Source organism: Uloborus diversus, chromosome 10 (assembly GCF_026930045.1).
Source record: "Uloborus diversus isolate 005 chromosome 10, Udiv.v.3.1, whole genome shotgun sequence".
NCBI classification, from domain to species: Eukaryota; Metazoa; Arthropoda; class Arachnida; order Araneae; family Uloboridae; genus Uloborus; species Uloborus diversus.
In genome coordinates, this window is record NC_072740.1 from 121117344 (window position 1) to 121132598 (window position 15255).

Genomic DNA, 15255 nt, shown 5'->3' on the forward strand with positions numbered 1-15255 from the left:
TGAATCAAGAAATTGTTTTAACAAAATCATTAAAATCAGTTGATTTTATTTTTATTAATTAAATTTTAATTTTTAGAATGTATTGCTCTAAATTTAACTGCACTGCATTATGCAATCTTAACTTTAACTGACTAAACTACATAGATTACTCTTTGTGTGCGCGTAACAAATTTTAAAACTCTTGCAATATTGCTTTTATTCCAAAATTACAAATCAGAAAAATAAATATATATATATATATAAAATTGCATTTTTTTCTTATATACCATGACTAATATATTTAAGTAATTTAATTGTTTAACATATTATTTTACACTAAAAATGTACATGATGATGGAAACCTTATCATTAAGCCAGGTGTGCTCACCAAGGGAGGGGAAGGGGTCATGCCGCTGGTTGAACCATGGAAATTTTTAGGGGAGTGGTTTTTAAGGGTATTTTTCTCAATTTTGGGGAGCTCTTGATTAGGGGGGGGGGGTGACTTCGTGACATTTAGGGGGTGTGCTCTTTCCCTTTAGGTTGAGGGGCACCCCTGAATAAGTAAAGTGTAAAACAAAATCGCATCTTATCTAAACGTTATAACGTATTTATTAGGGCTCGACCGATGGCATTTTTTGGCCGATGGGCCGATGCCGATTGTTGGCCGACTGTTCAAAGATGGCCGATGGCCGATTGTTTTCCTCCAAATGGCCGATTGCCGATGGCCGATGCCGTTGGCCGATGGACAAAAAAAATCAAACAGAAATAAATTGATAAGATTGTCAGGGATTTAAAGGATCATTGACTCATTTCACTTTACTTCCTTTCTACGAATAAAGAATTGTAATCACAAAAAAAAAAAAAAAAAAAAAATCAGATTTCGACCTAAATTTCTATTTTACTTTCACCAAATTTATACTTCACAAGTTTTTTCGGCACATCTGTACATACATATGTACCTAAGAACATATAGATAACCAAATATCCATTTTGAACGCCTCCTCAGTTAATTATCGCAAAGTCTCTTGTGATGTCTTCATGCGCGTAAACTTGCGTCACTCAAAAACGTTATGAAATAGTAAATTGAAAACTCATACGTACGTAGTATGATCTAAAAGTTCGAGGTCAAGTTGTATAAAACCTTACCCTGAATAGTTCACATTATTGAAGCATATATCTATCTACAAAATAGTCACCTTGAACGATTATGCACTTCTGCCAACGTTCGTATAGCTTTTAGAAGCACTCCTGGAAGACATTTTTCGCAAATTCCTGTAAGGCCTCTTGCGCTGCTGCTTTAACTTCATCGTGGGGAAGAAGGCGACATTTGTTGAGGATGCACGGTTCGATTGGTCAATACTCTGATATGACAAACAAATAACATAACGTTTCGTCGGACTTAGCTCAGTGTGACTTTTACCTGTTCCCAGCAAAAAAAAAAAACATTTGCATAGACGCCGCTTTTTTCCGTCAGGAGAAGATGAAGCTGCATCATAGAAGGTAGCGAAAAATGGCTTCCAGGAGTGTTTCCAAAAATTATATGAACACTGGCAGAAGTACATAGTCCCTTAAGGCGACCTTTTGAAGGTGGATATGCTTCGGTAATGTGAACTACTCTGGGTAAGATTTTATACAGCTTGTCCCCGAACTTTTGCATCGTACTCCGTACAATCTGTATAGGGTGTAGTTATGCTTCTCCTTTTTTGACTGCTGTATGATGAAAGATAAAGAACAATAGCCAAAAAAAGATGGAAGAAAAACAAAGAGACTGTTTAATAAACAAATTGATTTTTTTTTAATTGAGCATATAACTAAGATTTCAGTAATGTTGTAATAATGTATGGATTTAGGTACACTAAACATAGTTAAAAAAAAATTAAATTACGTTGTTTAATCATTCAAAAAAAAAAAAAAATAAGAATAGAACTATGAAACCGTCAACAAATTACGCAATTAAAGTGGAAAGATTGCACGTAGTCATTTTTTAGTCATCAAATTAAACAAAAAAGGTAACAGATAAATTACAATATTAAATCAAAATAGTAATATTTTTATACTTATTTAAAATTTATGAATAGAAAAGTTTGCATTTTTCATAAAAGCTATAACAGTGACATACATTTTGCTGGAAAAAAAAAAAACAGCCATGAAAAGAGCAAGGTTCTTAAAACGCAGGTACAATAAACAAACTCAATATTTACACCAAGTTAATAACTGAATATATATACTACTTAAGAGCCATTGTCTGTAAGGATCAGGCAGGTTGTGATTGTTGACATTTTTAATTTTCTTTATTTTTGCAAATGTTGTTCCTTATCATGAATGTAATGTTTGTGCAAAATATGAGCTTTGTCTGCCTTACCATTTTTGGGAAATTAAATTTTTTAATTAAGGGGGCGTGGCACATTTTTGCTTGTTTTTCAAATTTGCAGATTTTAAAGTTCTTGTTGCTTTAAGCGCCCCTATAATGACATGGATTTTTAAATTATATACTATTATATGGTCTTCTTAGATACTATTACAGCTGTCAAATCGGTGTCACTACGAGGGCGACGGCCACGAACTCCGTTTAAAAATGACCGAAAATGAATTTTTTTCTATATTCAAGGACAATTTTCTCAAAGCGCCTTCATGATGACACCAACATTTTTAGATCATTTTCCAGCCACACTTACATACATCAAAAATATGTATCAAAATCGGTGTCACTATAAGGGCGCCAGAAGATATTGGAACTTTTATTCGATAAATTTCACAAAAACTCAATAGATATTTAAAATCTAACTACAACTGTCGCCCTCATAGCAGAGATCTGATACTAAATTAGGTTGATAACCAACATGTTTGTCTAACATTTGCACAAAAAAAAATCGGTGTCACTCCTATTATTTTTGGAAATATAATCGTTCGAAGTTAGTACGTTATAGGCGTTTTTTTTATATTTATTTATTTAATCTTTTCACCCCAGGATAGTTTTTTTGAACATATTTATTTTTAATTTAATACAAAAATGTGTATCTTTTAACATAAATAGCTTTGGGCAGTAAGAGCGTCTTTTTCTTGAATAGAAAATGCCCGTTTTGATATAGGTACAGGCAGATGTATTGTGCATAATATGTCTAGATTATCATACCAATAAACATCTTGTTTTTTCGGCCAAACAAATCTATTGTTTGAATTGTTCTTGACATACCTCAACTTGCAAATGGATTTTATACGAAAGATGTATAGAGAGAAGCTCTTACAAACATCTTATATAAATGCTTCAAATTTTCAACTAATAAATACCCCTGCATTGCCAAAAGTTTAATTTAATGAAATTGGATGGTCCCTATCTTTACGAGCTCAGTTCAAGTTCACTTCAAAGCAGAAGGAGTATTTATAAGAACAATTTACGATTAGTGAAAATACTGGGAAAAAACAACATTCCTGTCAAGTTGCACACTAGATGAGAAATGCAGTTCGTAACGGGGAAAAAACTGTTCGTTGCTTCAGAGTATCGTACTATGAAACAAATCCTATCCTTTTTTTTCGATGGAAGAAACAAAAAAACGAATGCATTCTCAATACATCAAATGAGAATATTGAACAAAGCGAACATTCAGAATCTGAAACTGAATTTGAGGATAACGTAGACCAAAACGAAGAAAACATTAAGAATCAAGTCAAACCAATTTCAGAAAGACGATCATCTCTTATTGAAAACTGCTAATTTTGTAGCACTAAAGCATGGGAAAACATGGTATCCCAGAAAAAGAGTAGAAGTTGACCATTTGCAAGTTTATGTCAAATGCATGTCAAGAACAATTGGAATAAATAAATTTGTTTGGCCCGAAAAAACAAGATGAGTATTGGTATAATAGTCTAGACATGTTATGCACAATAGATCCACCTGGTACCTATATCAAAACGGGCATTTTCTATTCAAGAAAAAGACTCTCTTGCTGCCCAAAGCTGTTTATGTTATAAGGTACACTTCTTTGTATTAAATTATAAATAAATATGTACAAAAAAAAATCTGGATGTGAAAATATTAAATAAATAAATATAAAAAAAAACGTCATAACGTACTAACTTGGAACGATTATATTTCCAAAAATAATAGAAGTGACACCGATTTTTTGTGTGCAAATGTTAGACAAACATGTTGGTTATCAACCTAATGTAGTATCAGATATCTGCTATGAGGGCTACAGTTGTAATTAGATTCTAAATATTTGTGTTTTTGTGAAATTTATTGAATAAAAGTTCCAATATCTGCTGGCGCCCTTATAGTGACGCCGATTTTGATACATATTTTTGATGTATGTAAGTGTAGCAAGAAAATGATCTAAAAATGTTGGTGTCATCACGAAGGCGCTTTGAGAAAATTGGCCTTGAATATAGAAAAAAATTCATTTTCGGTCATTTTTAAACGGAGTTTGTGGGCGTCGCCCTCGTAGTGTCACCGATTTGACAGCTGTAACAGTATCTAACAAGACCATATAGTAATATGGAATTAAAAAATCCATGTCATTATAAGGGCGCTTCAAGCACCAAGCACATTAAAATCTGCAAATTTGAAAAACCGGCAAAAATGTGCCACGCCCCCTAAACGAAAAAAAATTGTTTTCTCAAAAATGGTGAGTCAGACAAAGCTCAAATTTCGGATTTACATTACATTTATGATAAGGAACAACATATGTGAAAATAAAAAAAATTAAAAATGTCAACAATCACAAATGCTTTAAACTGCCTGATTCTTACAGACAATGGCTCTTAATCTGATGTTTGCACACATAGTATTGAACAATTTGATTGTTTAATCTTTTATGAAGCTTTACAAACAAATTCAAATTAAATTTTTCAATTTAACAATAATTTTCTGAAATTTGAAAAACTGCATAATAGAGAATCCTTGAAACTTTTCTATAAAAAACGAAAATAACTTATTCATTGATTTTATATAAATACATAAAAATAGTTTCTTACAAGAGAAAAAAAAAATCAATCGCTATTAATGATGCAAAAAAGATGGCAATTTACGAAATATAGGTGAAACAAGTATGAGAAATACGCAAAATGACATTTCTTGACCAAAATAAATAATCGCTAAATATTTAAGAAATGCTTGAAACCACGAGGTAGGGTTAGGGGGGGGGGGTCACCCTCTGATTTTTGAGTAAATCACACTTCGGCCCCAACCTCTGCCTCATTTTTTTAGTACAGAACAGCTACCACCAACGCCTCGGAAGAGTTTCTGAATCTACTTCAGCACTTCCGGAAAAAAAAAAAAATTCAAAAGTCACTTTGATTTCCGAATTATGTCACCATTCAAAACGTCTTTTATCAATTTCTTACATTAATGCCCTAAATTCTTTCTAACCAATAGATAAAGTTTGAAAAAAAAAAAAAATCTCCAATTTTATGAATGGTGTTAGTTTTAAACAACTTAGAAGTACAACTAGAGTTTAATTTCAGAAATTGAGGGAGTGGGAGGAGGGGCACGCAAGTGTTCTCGGAAATTCAAAAAATAGTCGTAAAAATAGAGTTCAAAATAATCATAAAAATTGAGCAGAAAACCCTTTCAAAACTTGCACCCGAGTTTGTTTTGACGTGCAATGGCGGATTTAAAATATAGCAAATGTTGCAATTGCGCGAGAGACCCCATAACCATAGGGCCACCGAAGGAGTTACAAAAATGCGAATGATAAATGTTTTACAACTTCTGTGATCCCCAAAATGTATTTCGACGGACCCCAAACTTGTAACTCCGCCGAAGCGATAAAGAAAAGACTGCATTACTGTGATTCATATTACAAATATCGAAAAATTAAAAATTACCGTCGGTTCTACGAGAATCTAATAAAATGACACAAAAATCGGTTTCGTCATCTCATATTTGTTTTCATGGTCTCCAATTCGGCAATATATCACCAAATGATCGTCAGTCTGAGACGCTATATTAGTTTTGCATTGAAATAAGTAATTAATAGCCACAAAAAATGAGTAAACAGGCTTTTCAGAACACCCGATCGAATGATCGAAAACAAAAAGGGAAGTGCACAACTGGAACGTCCTCAGACCCCACATACGAAACTTTAACCTTCTACAGATTATCATTTTTGAGTTATGACTTATGACAGATACATACGTACATCCTGCTGCAAGAAACAACGCAATAATTAACTTGTTTGGTACCTGAATGTAGTATTAAAAACTCTTCTAGGGATGACTAAAAATAGAAATTCATACTGAAATTTAAGTAAATAATTTTATATGAAAACAACAACTCCATTTACTTTGTATTAAAAAGTAAAACAGCAAAGGTCCTTTTTTTTTTCAAAAACATCGGCCAATTCCATCGGCTTTTCAATGTTTTTTAAGGCCGATGGGCCGATGTTTCCCGCAAGTTAGCATCGGCCGCCGATGCCGATGGCTAAATTGTTGAACCATCGGCGCCGATGCATCGGTCGAGTCCTAGTATTTATGAATCTTAAGAATTTATTTAATATTTAGAAAACTAATCCTAATTTTAAGAGTAAGCTGAAAGGTTCATTAGTTCAGACTGCTTCATAATCAAGTTTTAACAATTGCCTTATTCACCCCATTTAAATCTATTTCAGAACTTTTGTCGACTCTAAGCTGATAAACGTAGAAAACTGCCAAATTTTAAGATTTTTTCTTCTAAAAAGTATGAAACATGTAATAGGAAATAGCCGTACCACTGTTTCCTAGAAGTATAGTTGAAGGATTGCTGGTAGTAGCTGGGGGAAGGGGGAGGGGGGCAGAGCAGCTAGAGTTGAAACCTAGTGGTTGATAGTCAAAATTTGTTCTGAAGGATAACTGTCATTGTAAAACTTCTTATATCATGTGTGACAGTTTTCAGTTTAAAAAAAGAGAAAATTATACTTGAAAACTGCTTGAAAAAAGGGGGAGGACTGGGGAAAAAATTGTAGATTATTATACACAATGTACATGTACAAACATTTTATGATAAAAATTTACTATGGACTATGCCTCTGGAATTGCACCATAAGATCAAAATAAAAATTCTATGAACCTTTTTTTTAAATTTTAAACGCTAAATTTATTTTGAATCATTTATTATTTGTGTTAAAACTGGTATACTTATACCTATTATTCAAACATAGCTACTGCCATGAAATGAAAATAGCTAAAAAATTGCTGTTTCACCTATTGTGTGTGAAATATATTATGTTTTTAAATGTAAAGTAGGGTTGGTTGGGGTAAGTGGGACCCCTTTTGAAAATAGTTCGTTTTTGAACCTTATGCATAACTTTTGAAGCAAAATTTTTTTAACTTATTGTCTTATTTTATCTTATATATTATTTAATAAACAAAAGTTATTCATTATTTTCTAAAATAATATATGCTTTAAATATTCTTAACGATTATATTTTTTAAAAAATCGGATGGGGCTCCCACTTACCCCATAGGGCAGGGCCCGCTCTAGTAGTTCTGCCGCCCTAGGCGATATTGACTAGTGCCGCACCCCACCCACCTCCCATTGAATAATAATAATCATAATATAAAATAATAAAATGGGTTTGGCATATCCAAACTGTGATACACACTTTAATTTGTCTTTTTCATTAATAAAGTAGTGCATCTTATGTCACTGAAACGAATCTTAAAATTTTCAAAAAACTTTTAAACCACACAATATGCCGCCTCTAAAACTAAGTTGAATTTTTAGTTATATTCCGAACTATGCTTTGCATGTCCAAGCACTGATACACACTCTAAAGTATTTGTACTTTTAGACTTGAAGCAGTGAATCTTATGGCGGTGAAACTGATTTTCATACTTCGAAATTTGTCGCCTCTAAAATCTGCCACCCAAGGCGGCCGTTTACCCCAATAGCCGGGCGTGAGTAAAGGGTAAGTGGGTCACTCCCTTTAATTTAAATTTAAATGAAGCATATCTAAAAATGCGGTAAGGCGGTCTTACATGATAAATTATGTACATTTTTAGTGTGAATTATTTTTTTGGAAATGCATCCATTTATAAGGTACTTACTGCCTTTTAAATTTGTATCGCGTAAAATTTTAAAACGAAAAACAAAGCAATTTCATTTGTGAAATTTATTGAAAGTCTATAGGGACATAAATTTTACTTTTACATATGAAGGTGTGTTTAATGAACGTAATACAGTTGATTTAGATCAATTTTAGTAAATTTGCCAAAACTGTAAGTTAAAGAAAATAATTGGAAACACTAAATGACTGCGTCTTTGTAAAGTTGGCTAATAAAGAACCATTATCGTTTCATCCTCAGTAATTATCCCAACATCTATCAGCTGCACAATGCCAATAAAAAGTGTCACTATTTCTATTCATTCTTGAAAATTCAACACTATTTTTTAATTGGTATCATCAACTTCCAACATTAGATCTACTTAAATCGAAATGATTTTCTGTCACGTATGTTTCAAATACATAATTACCAGCTTTAGCAGTTTTTAGCTCAACTATCAATTCCTATACTAAGTCGTCATAGTTGTCTTGTATTTCACCGAAACAAATACTTAATCAGAGTTGCTCTTTATTTTTAAATCCCCATTCTTATAGGGGGACCCAATAACCCCATAGTGAGAGGGTAAATATAATACCGACTTGCTTAGTAGGTGGTTATAATACCCACTTACCACGTATAGCAAAAATGTACGGGGTAACTGGAACTGGGACTCATCCTCTTAAACACTTATTAATAATATTTTATTCAAAAATTCTTGCTGCTGTATGAACTTTAAGTTATTCTGTGGGTGAAAGATTAATTATCATAAAAAATAATAAAACTAAACTGGAAACACCTCCTTGAAAAATGTTGCTTGAACTCGTAAAAAAACAATTTCAGAATTTTTTTTCACTAAGTGACTAAGAAAAATTTCACAAATCCCAAATATGTGTTAAACCAATTACTGTGATGAAATTTAACATGATCTGTGCAAAAGAGTTTGAAAGAGTTGAATACAGTTTGAAGAGTTGTTTATCCCTATTTCAGTTTTAGGGGGCTGACCCTCTTACTGCAGTGACACACATCCCCCAACCAACCCTAATCTACAAATGTTTCAAGATTTAAAAAAATCTGAATGAAAAAATCCGAGTTTGGATTTAAAAAGAAAATTAAATATGATTTGAATTTTGACATCTTGAATTCAAATTATATTTTTCGCAGTTGCGCGTGTCTGTGTGTGTGTGCAGGCATGAGTGTGTGTGTGTGTGTGTGTGTGTGTGTGTGTGTGAAGGCGTGTGTGTTTGTGCCTGTGTTTAGGCATGAGAGTGTGGGTATATGTGTAGGTGTGTGTATGCGTGTAGGATATGGACGCAACCTGGATACGGTTTTCGCTAGAGGAGCAGCCGGTCGACGGTGGTGCTGCAGAGGGAGGCGGGGGAAAATAAAATTATAAGACATCAAAACCGTCAAGTGAGAACAATAAGCAATGTAATCGCTCAAAAATCACAAACCCTGATGTTAAGTAGTCATTTCTAATAACCTTTATCATTATTGCAATAAAACTATTTTCATATAGAATTTTAAGATAAGATAAGATAAAATTTATTAACAAACAAAATACACATACATAACAGTAAGAAAAATTAAAAAAGTAAAGTTAAAAACTTACAAATTATAAAACATAAATTACAAACTTCATAACAAAATATTAAGAAAATCTTGACTATAGTTCAACACGAGTTAGTATTAAATTCACACTAAAGAGCGCCAAAGGCACTGTCCGCAGTGTTTTTTAATTGGTTTAGTATAGAGTACAAAAACAAATATGTATTAACAGAAATATTTACAAATTAATTTTACACAAGTAGTAAAAATTTTACACAGAACAAATATTGGACTGTTTGACTCCAGAGAAAAAAAAAAAAAAACACATTAACTCGCATTGAAACATTCAATAGTATAAAAATTACAATAACATAGAAAATGTGTTTCACATATGAGTGTCTTGCAGACTAAAATGTTTGAGTGCTTTTTTGCGTAATCGAGCCCGTCGTGCAAATGTCTTTTGAGCGCTTTTATGCAGTGGTGTTCCCCCCTCCCAAAAGCAAGAGTCCCCCCTAAAAACAGAAAAATAACTATCAAACTCCCCCCCCCCAAAAAAAAAAATTAATGGCGCAATCTGCGCCATGATCCTTCCTAGGTGGGCACCCCTGACTAAAGAACGGCAAATTGAAGGACCGCCCCGGGTGGCAAACACCGTAGCTACGCCACTGGGGGATGGCCGAGGAATAATCATGGAACCAATGTTTTTTCCAATGTAGAAGTTAACTCGAAAAGGAAAAAAAAACAATGAAATTTTTCAAAATTCTGTTATAAGAAAAAAAAAAGTTAACACTTGAATATAAGAGTTTCTTGAAAACCTCCTAATAAAACAAAAACTTCCCTTTTTACCATCAGGAAAATGGTGGTAAGACTAAGAAAGGGAGGGGGAAGGATCCTTCAAATCCCTGACAATCTTAGCAATTTATTTCCTTTTTTTGTTTTACCACCGGCCATTTGGAGAAAAACCATCGGTCATCTTTGAACAATCGGCATGCATCGGCCCAAGAATGTCATGCCATCGGTCGAGCTCTAAATATACGGTTAGTTCTCGAACTAAAAGAATGTAGTTAATCATTAAGACATGTGAAAAGGGGGTTAAGAGGAAGCATTTGAATGGCACCAGAACAACAATTTTAAAAATTTATTTTCGTAAAAAGTCTTGGAAAAATAAACTTTTTTTTTCAAACTTTGAAGCTCATTTCCCGGTTAGTAAACCTTAATATTTTCCCAAATAGAAATGAACGCTTCGGGTGCAAATAGATTGTATCCCAAATGCGCAAGTCAATGTTTAAATTTAAAACGAAAAAATAAATGATATATCCTATTTTGCAAGCGAGCTTGCGTGCGTTTCTGCGCGCGTGCAGGCGTGTGTGTGTGTTCCCCCGTGTAGAATATGAGACTCTTTCATCCAGGGCGGTCATTCCAAGCTAAGTTCAAGTAGATTAGAATACTACTTTGACATTTCTACATCACAACCAATCACGTGAGCGAAAATCTCGATCTCGCAAGCAGACGAGCTTGGAATGACCGCCCAGGAGTGGTCCCGCACGCGGAAGGCAGTGGATTTCGATAAATTTAATGCTTCAGTTAAGCTTTGAATGACTGCAAAAGATTAATAGCCATGGCGACGAAAGTTTGTCCTCTTAATAAATATTAAAACAACGAACTAGATGTATTCTCGTCGTCATGGTAATCTGAAAAATCGGAGCAACATCAACTTTGGTCAAGTGAGGATAAGCAATTTGTGATTGCTCTGTAATAAAATGCTGTTTTACTTAACTCTCCAAATCTTGATTCAAGGTTACTAAGATTACGAAAGTTGAATGTGTTCTGAGCAATCCAATCACATTAGTGATTTGATGAAGTATTTGGATTCTAAACTATCGAATTTCTTAACGACATTTAGTATTTTTCATATTGAACCAAACTTAGAAAAGGATTGGCGGAAGAATGGGCCTTTTGAGAAAAATGCAACATTATGCGGTACCTAAAAGTTTCATATATTTCTTTTCTTATATGGTCCAAACACAGTTCCACTCGGAAATTTTTACCATGCACACATTACTGAGCAAAAGATTTACTACTATTTTTCAGATTTTTGAAAAATTTAATTTCAAGATCATTCAAGGTAAAATCATGTTTTTCATCACCTAGAAATATTAATATTACAGTATTATAAGTAAATGTGTAGCTTATTTCGTAGGAAATAAGCTACACATTTTTTAGCACAAATTAGCACATTTCGTAGGAAAGCGTGCTCAAAAAACTATAAAATGACACCTAGTAAAGTATTCGAGCTCTAGTAAACGCTGAGAATAAGTTTTTTTAAATACTGAAACTTGAAGACTTACCCGTTTTGAGCACTTCAGGTGGCGAAAAAAGAAACAGACCGGCGGTCAGAAAAATGTTGAAACTTTTTTTTTCTATTAATGCACAGGTGAACTCAAACCTGTAAATTTCTTTAAAATTATTTGACATGAACCCAAAAAATTCATTTTTTTCGTCTATTTACCGAGTAATTACACATGTAACTCCTCTGATAACCTGCAAGTCCCTCATCACATGCGTGTTTCTTTTGTATTTTATTTTTTTTTTTGTCTTTATATCTATCTGTAATTTCTTTTTGAATGGCAAATTCCTTTCCAACACATTCCTAGTTTTCCTTTTCAACAACGTAGTTTTGTTTTTGCTTTCATTAAACCTTTTGTTTGAGAATTAGGATGAATTAGGCTAAATTTGTGTTTTCGTTATCTTTTCAAAATTATGTTAACTTCTGAAGATATTTTATAGTTCACTAAACAAAATGAAATTTTTGGTGTTTCTTGAAATCCAGGACAGTTGAGACAAAAATTTAGAAAATAACCAAGTGCAGCTGACGGTTGGATTTATTTCATATCGCAATTACATTTGTAATTATACTTGCAAATTAATGTTTGCGAAAAGTTTGATGACTGATGAAGATAGTGGAAGAAATAGAATAATGGTGCACATAAACCGCGAAAATGCTATTAAGAGCCAGTTTTTTTTAAGGATCAGGCAAGCTGGATATTTGACACTTGATTTTGCTGAAATTTTCAGGATATGTCCCTTATTTGAAACTACTAAACACGTGTTTTTTTTTATTTTTGCAAAAAAATAAAAATGCAATTTTTCTTTAAGTTTTTGGAGGTCAAAGTTCCGTTTTTTTTCCAAGAAAAACATACCGATTTACATAGGCCAATACTTTTTACTTTAAGAGTAAACAGTGACACTGGCAGTTATTTTGTGTTCTACTACATCCTCGGTATCTGTTAGTACATAATTAGTTGTGGCTGACTCCTTTCGCAAAAGACAGGGATCACTCAAAGTTGTACGAAAAAAAGTTTTTCTGCAACTTTGACCGTCGAAATCTTCTCGCGTCAACAGTGAGTCACAGTAGTACATATTTCAGTAAATACATACCATACAGTAGTATCCAAAAAGAGAAAGATTTGTGTGGCTGACATTTGGCGCACCGAAATATATGAATAACAATATTATAATAAATTTTCATAAACTAACTGAAATGGTAACAACAGACAACATAAACTAGGCACCATATTAAAAATTAAGTCCATTAACTACTCAGTATGCAACAAAAACTCTTTTTGACTAAGTTAAATAAATAACTATGTGAATGAAAAGTAAAATAAGAAATAACGTCAAATAGCACGAATGGCAGATTACTGCAGACACGTGTTTCGGCGTAACGAGGAACGCCCTTTTCAAATAAAAAAAAATCAGCTTATGGACTTAATTTTCAATTTGGTTCCTAGTTGATGTTGTCTTTTGTTACCATTTTAGTTTATGAAAATTTATTTTAATATTGTTACAAATAATAGTAATAAATTCTTAAAAGCAGGTAATTGGCCTTTTTTACACAAACGCCAAGAAACACTCTTTGAGCAAAGTTTAGAGTCAAATTATGTAAAATTTGAAACCTTAGCCATGGGTCTGTAAACTGTGTTTCTATGACAAGAAAGGCTTCTTCTCCAGGTAGTTTCATATCTGCTGACTCTTGGCGCAAGCAATTAATAACCTTGAAAATCATGCAATTGTGTGATTTCTGCATTTTCAGAGTCAAATATTTCGGTGCGCCAAATGTTAGCCACACAAATCTCTCTTTTTGAATACTACCCTATGGTATGTATTTACTGAAATAAGTACAACTGTGGCTCACTGTTTGCGCAAGAAGATTTCGACGGTCAAAGTTGCAGAAAATTTTTTTTCTTACAACTTTGAGTGACCCCTGACCTTTGCGAAAGGAGTCAACCACAACTAGTTATGTACTAACAGATATCTACGATGTAGTAGAACATAAAATAATTGTCAGTGCCACGGTTCACTCTTAAAGTAAAAAGTATTGGTCTATGTAAATCGGTATGGGTTTTCTTGAAAAAACGAATTAAGTCCAACTTTGACCTCCAAAACCTTTAAGAATTTTTTTTTTTGCAACAGTAAAAAACACGTGTTTAGTAGTTTTAAATAAGGGACATATCCTGAAAACTTCAGCAAAATCAAAAATGTCAGCAATCCAGCCTGCCTGATCCTTAAAAAACTGACTCTTAATCACACCATCTACTGATGAAAATTTCAGTTTGTATTTATTCCGCAGCTTTAATTTATTGATATTCTGTTGATTAGTTTTTTTGAAGCCACATTTGAACATCAATAGAATAACTTCAGTTATGTCTCATCTAAAACTAAAAGGTACATTTAAATCAATAGTAGATCTATTAAATATAATTGAAAACTAATTTAAAATTTAAAACTTTTTTTTCTTATTGTTAATTCCGAAAGTATTGATTCTTTGCTGCAAGAAACACTGGCATTATAAAATAACAAAATAGTTATTAGTACCGGTATTTGGTACAAGTACCAATAAGAGTAAAGCAACAATGTATGTATTTTCATCAGAGCTATGAAAAAAAATAAGCTAATTTTAAAATATTTTAAATAAAACAGAAATTCAGAACTAAAACAATTCACATCAATACAGAAAGGTAAACAAAATTTTATTTGAATGCTTACATACTAAAGATTTTAGCACATAACTTAATATATTATAAAGTATTTCAGAATTGCATTGCCATTAATACAAATTACACAGCTGTTTTAATGTAACAAAACAGTAGTGGTTTACACTTTCAACCATTTGTAGACTGTAAATAAAAGTTACCGTAAAAGAAAATTAATACAATCAAATGTCACACTTTTATTATTTGTACACTGAACAGTTTTTGTGTACAAAGAGAAGGGGAGTGTCCGGCAAAGTGAAATGGTGTATTATTAACTCAGTTTGAAGTGATACCAACTCCGTAATATTTAACTATGTATTAACACATTTAGTCTATTCCAGTCAGGAAAAAGGCATTTACCAATAGAAGCAGTTGCCAAAAGTTAACACTCATATTGTAATACTTTGTGGTAAGTCAAAAACCATTTTTGTAGTTATAAATGAGAAATTTATCGTTCTTACCATTTAAAATATCAATTGCGACAAATTGATATTTGTTTGCAGTATTTGTTTTATTTAAAGCTTTTTTTTTCAATTTAAGTGTTTTGTACAGTGGGTCTAGTGCATGTGGATTGAAAAGCAAAATAGTTCATTTCGTTGACTCATTCAATCATTTGTTAAATATCTTACGTCTACATTTATAAATTATTTACATTCCTTCACTTTCCTCATAGATTAAA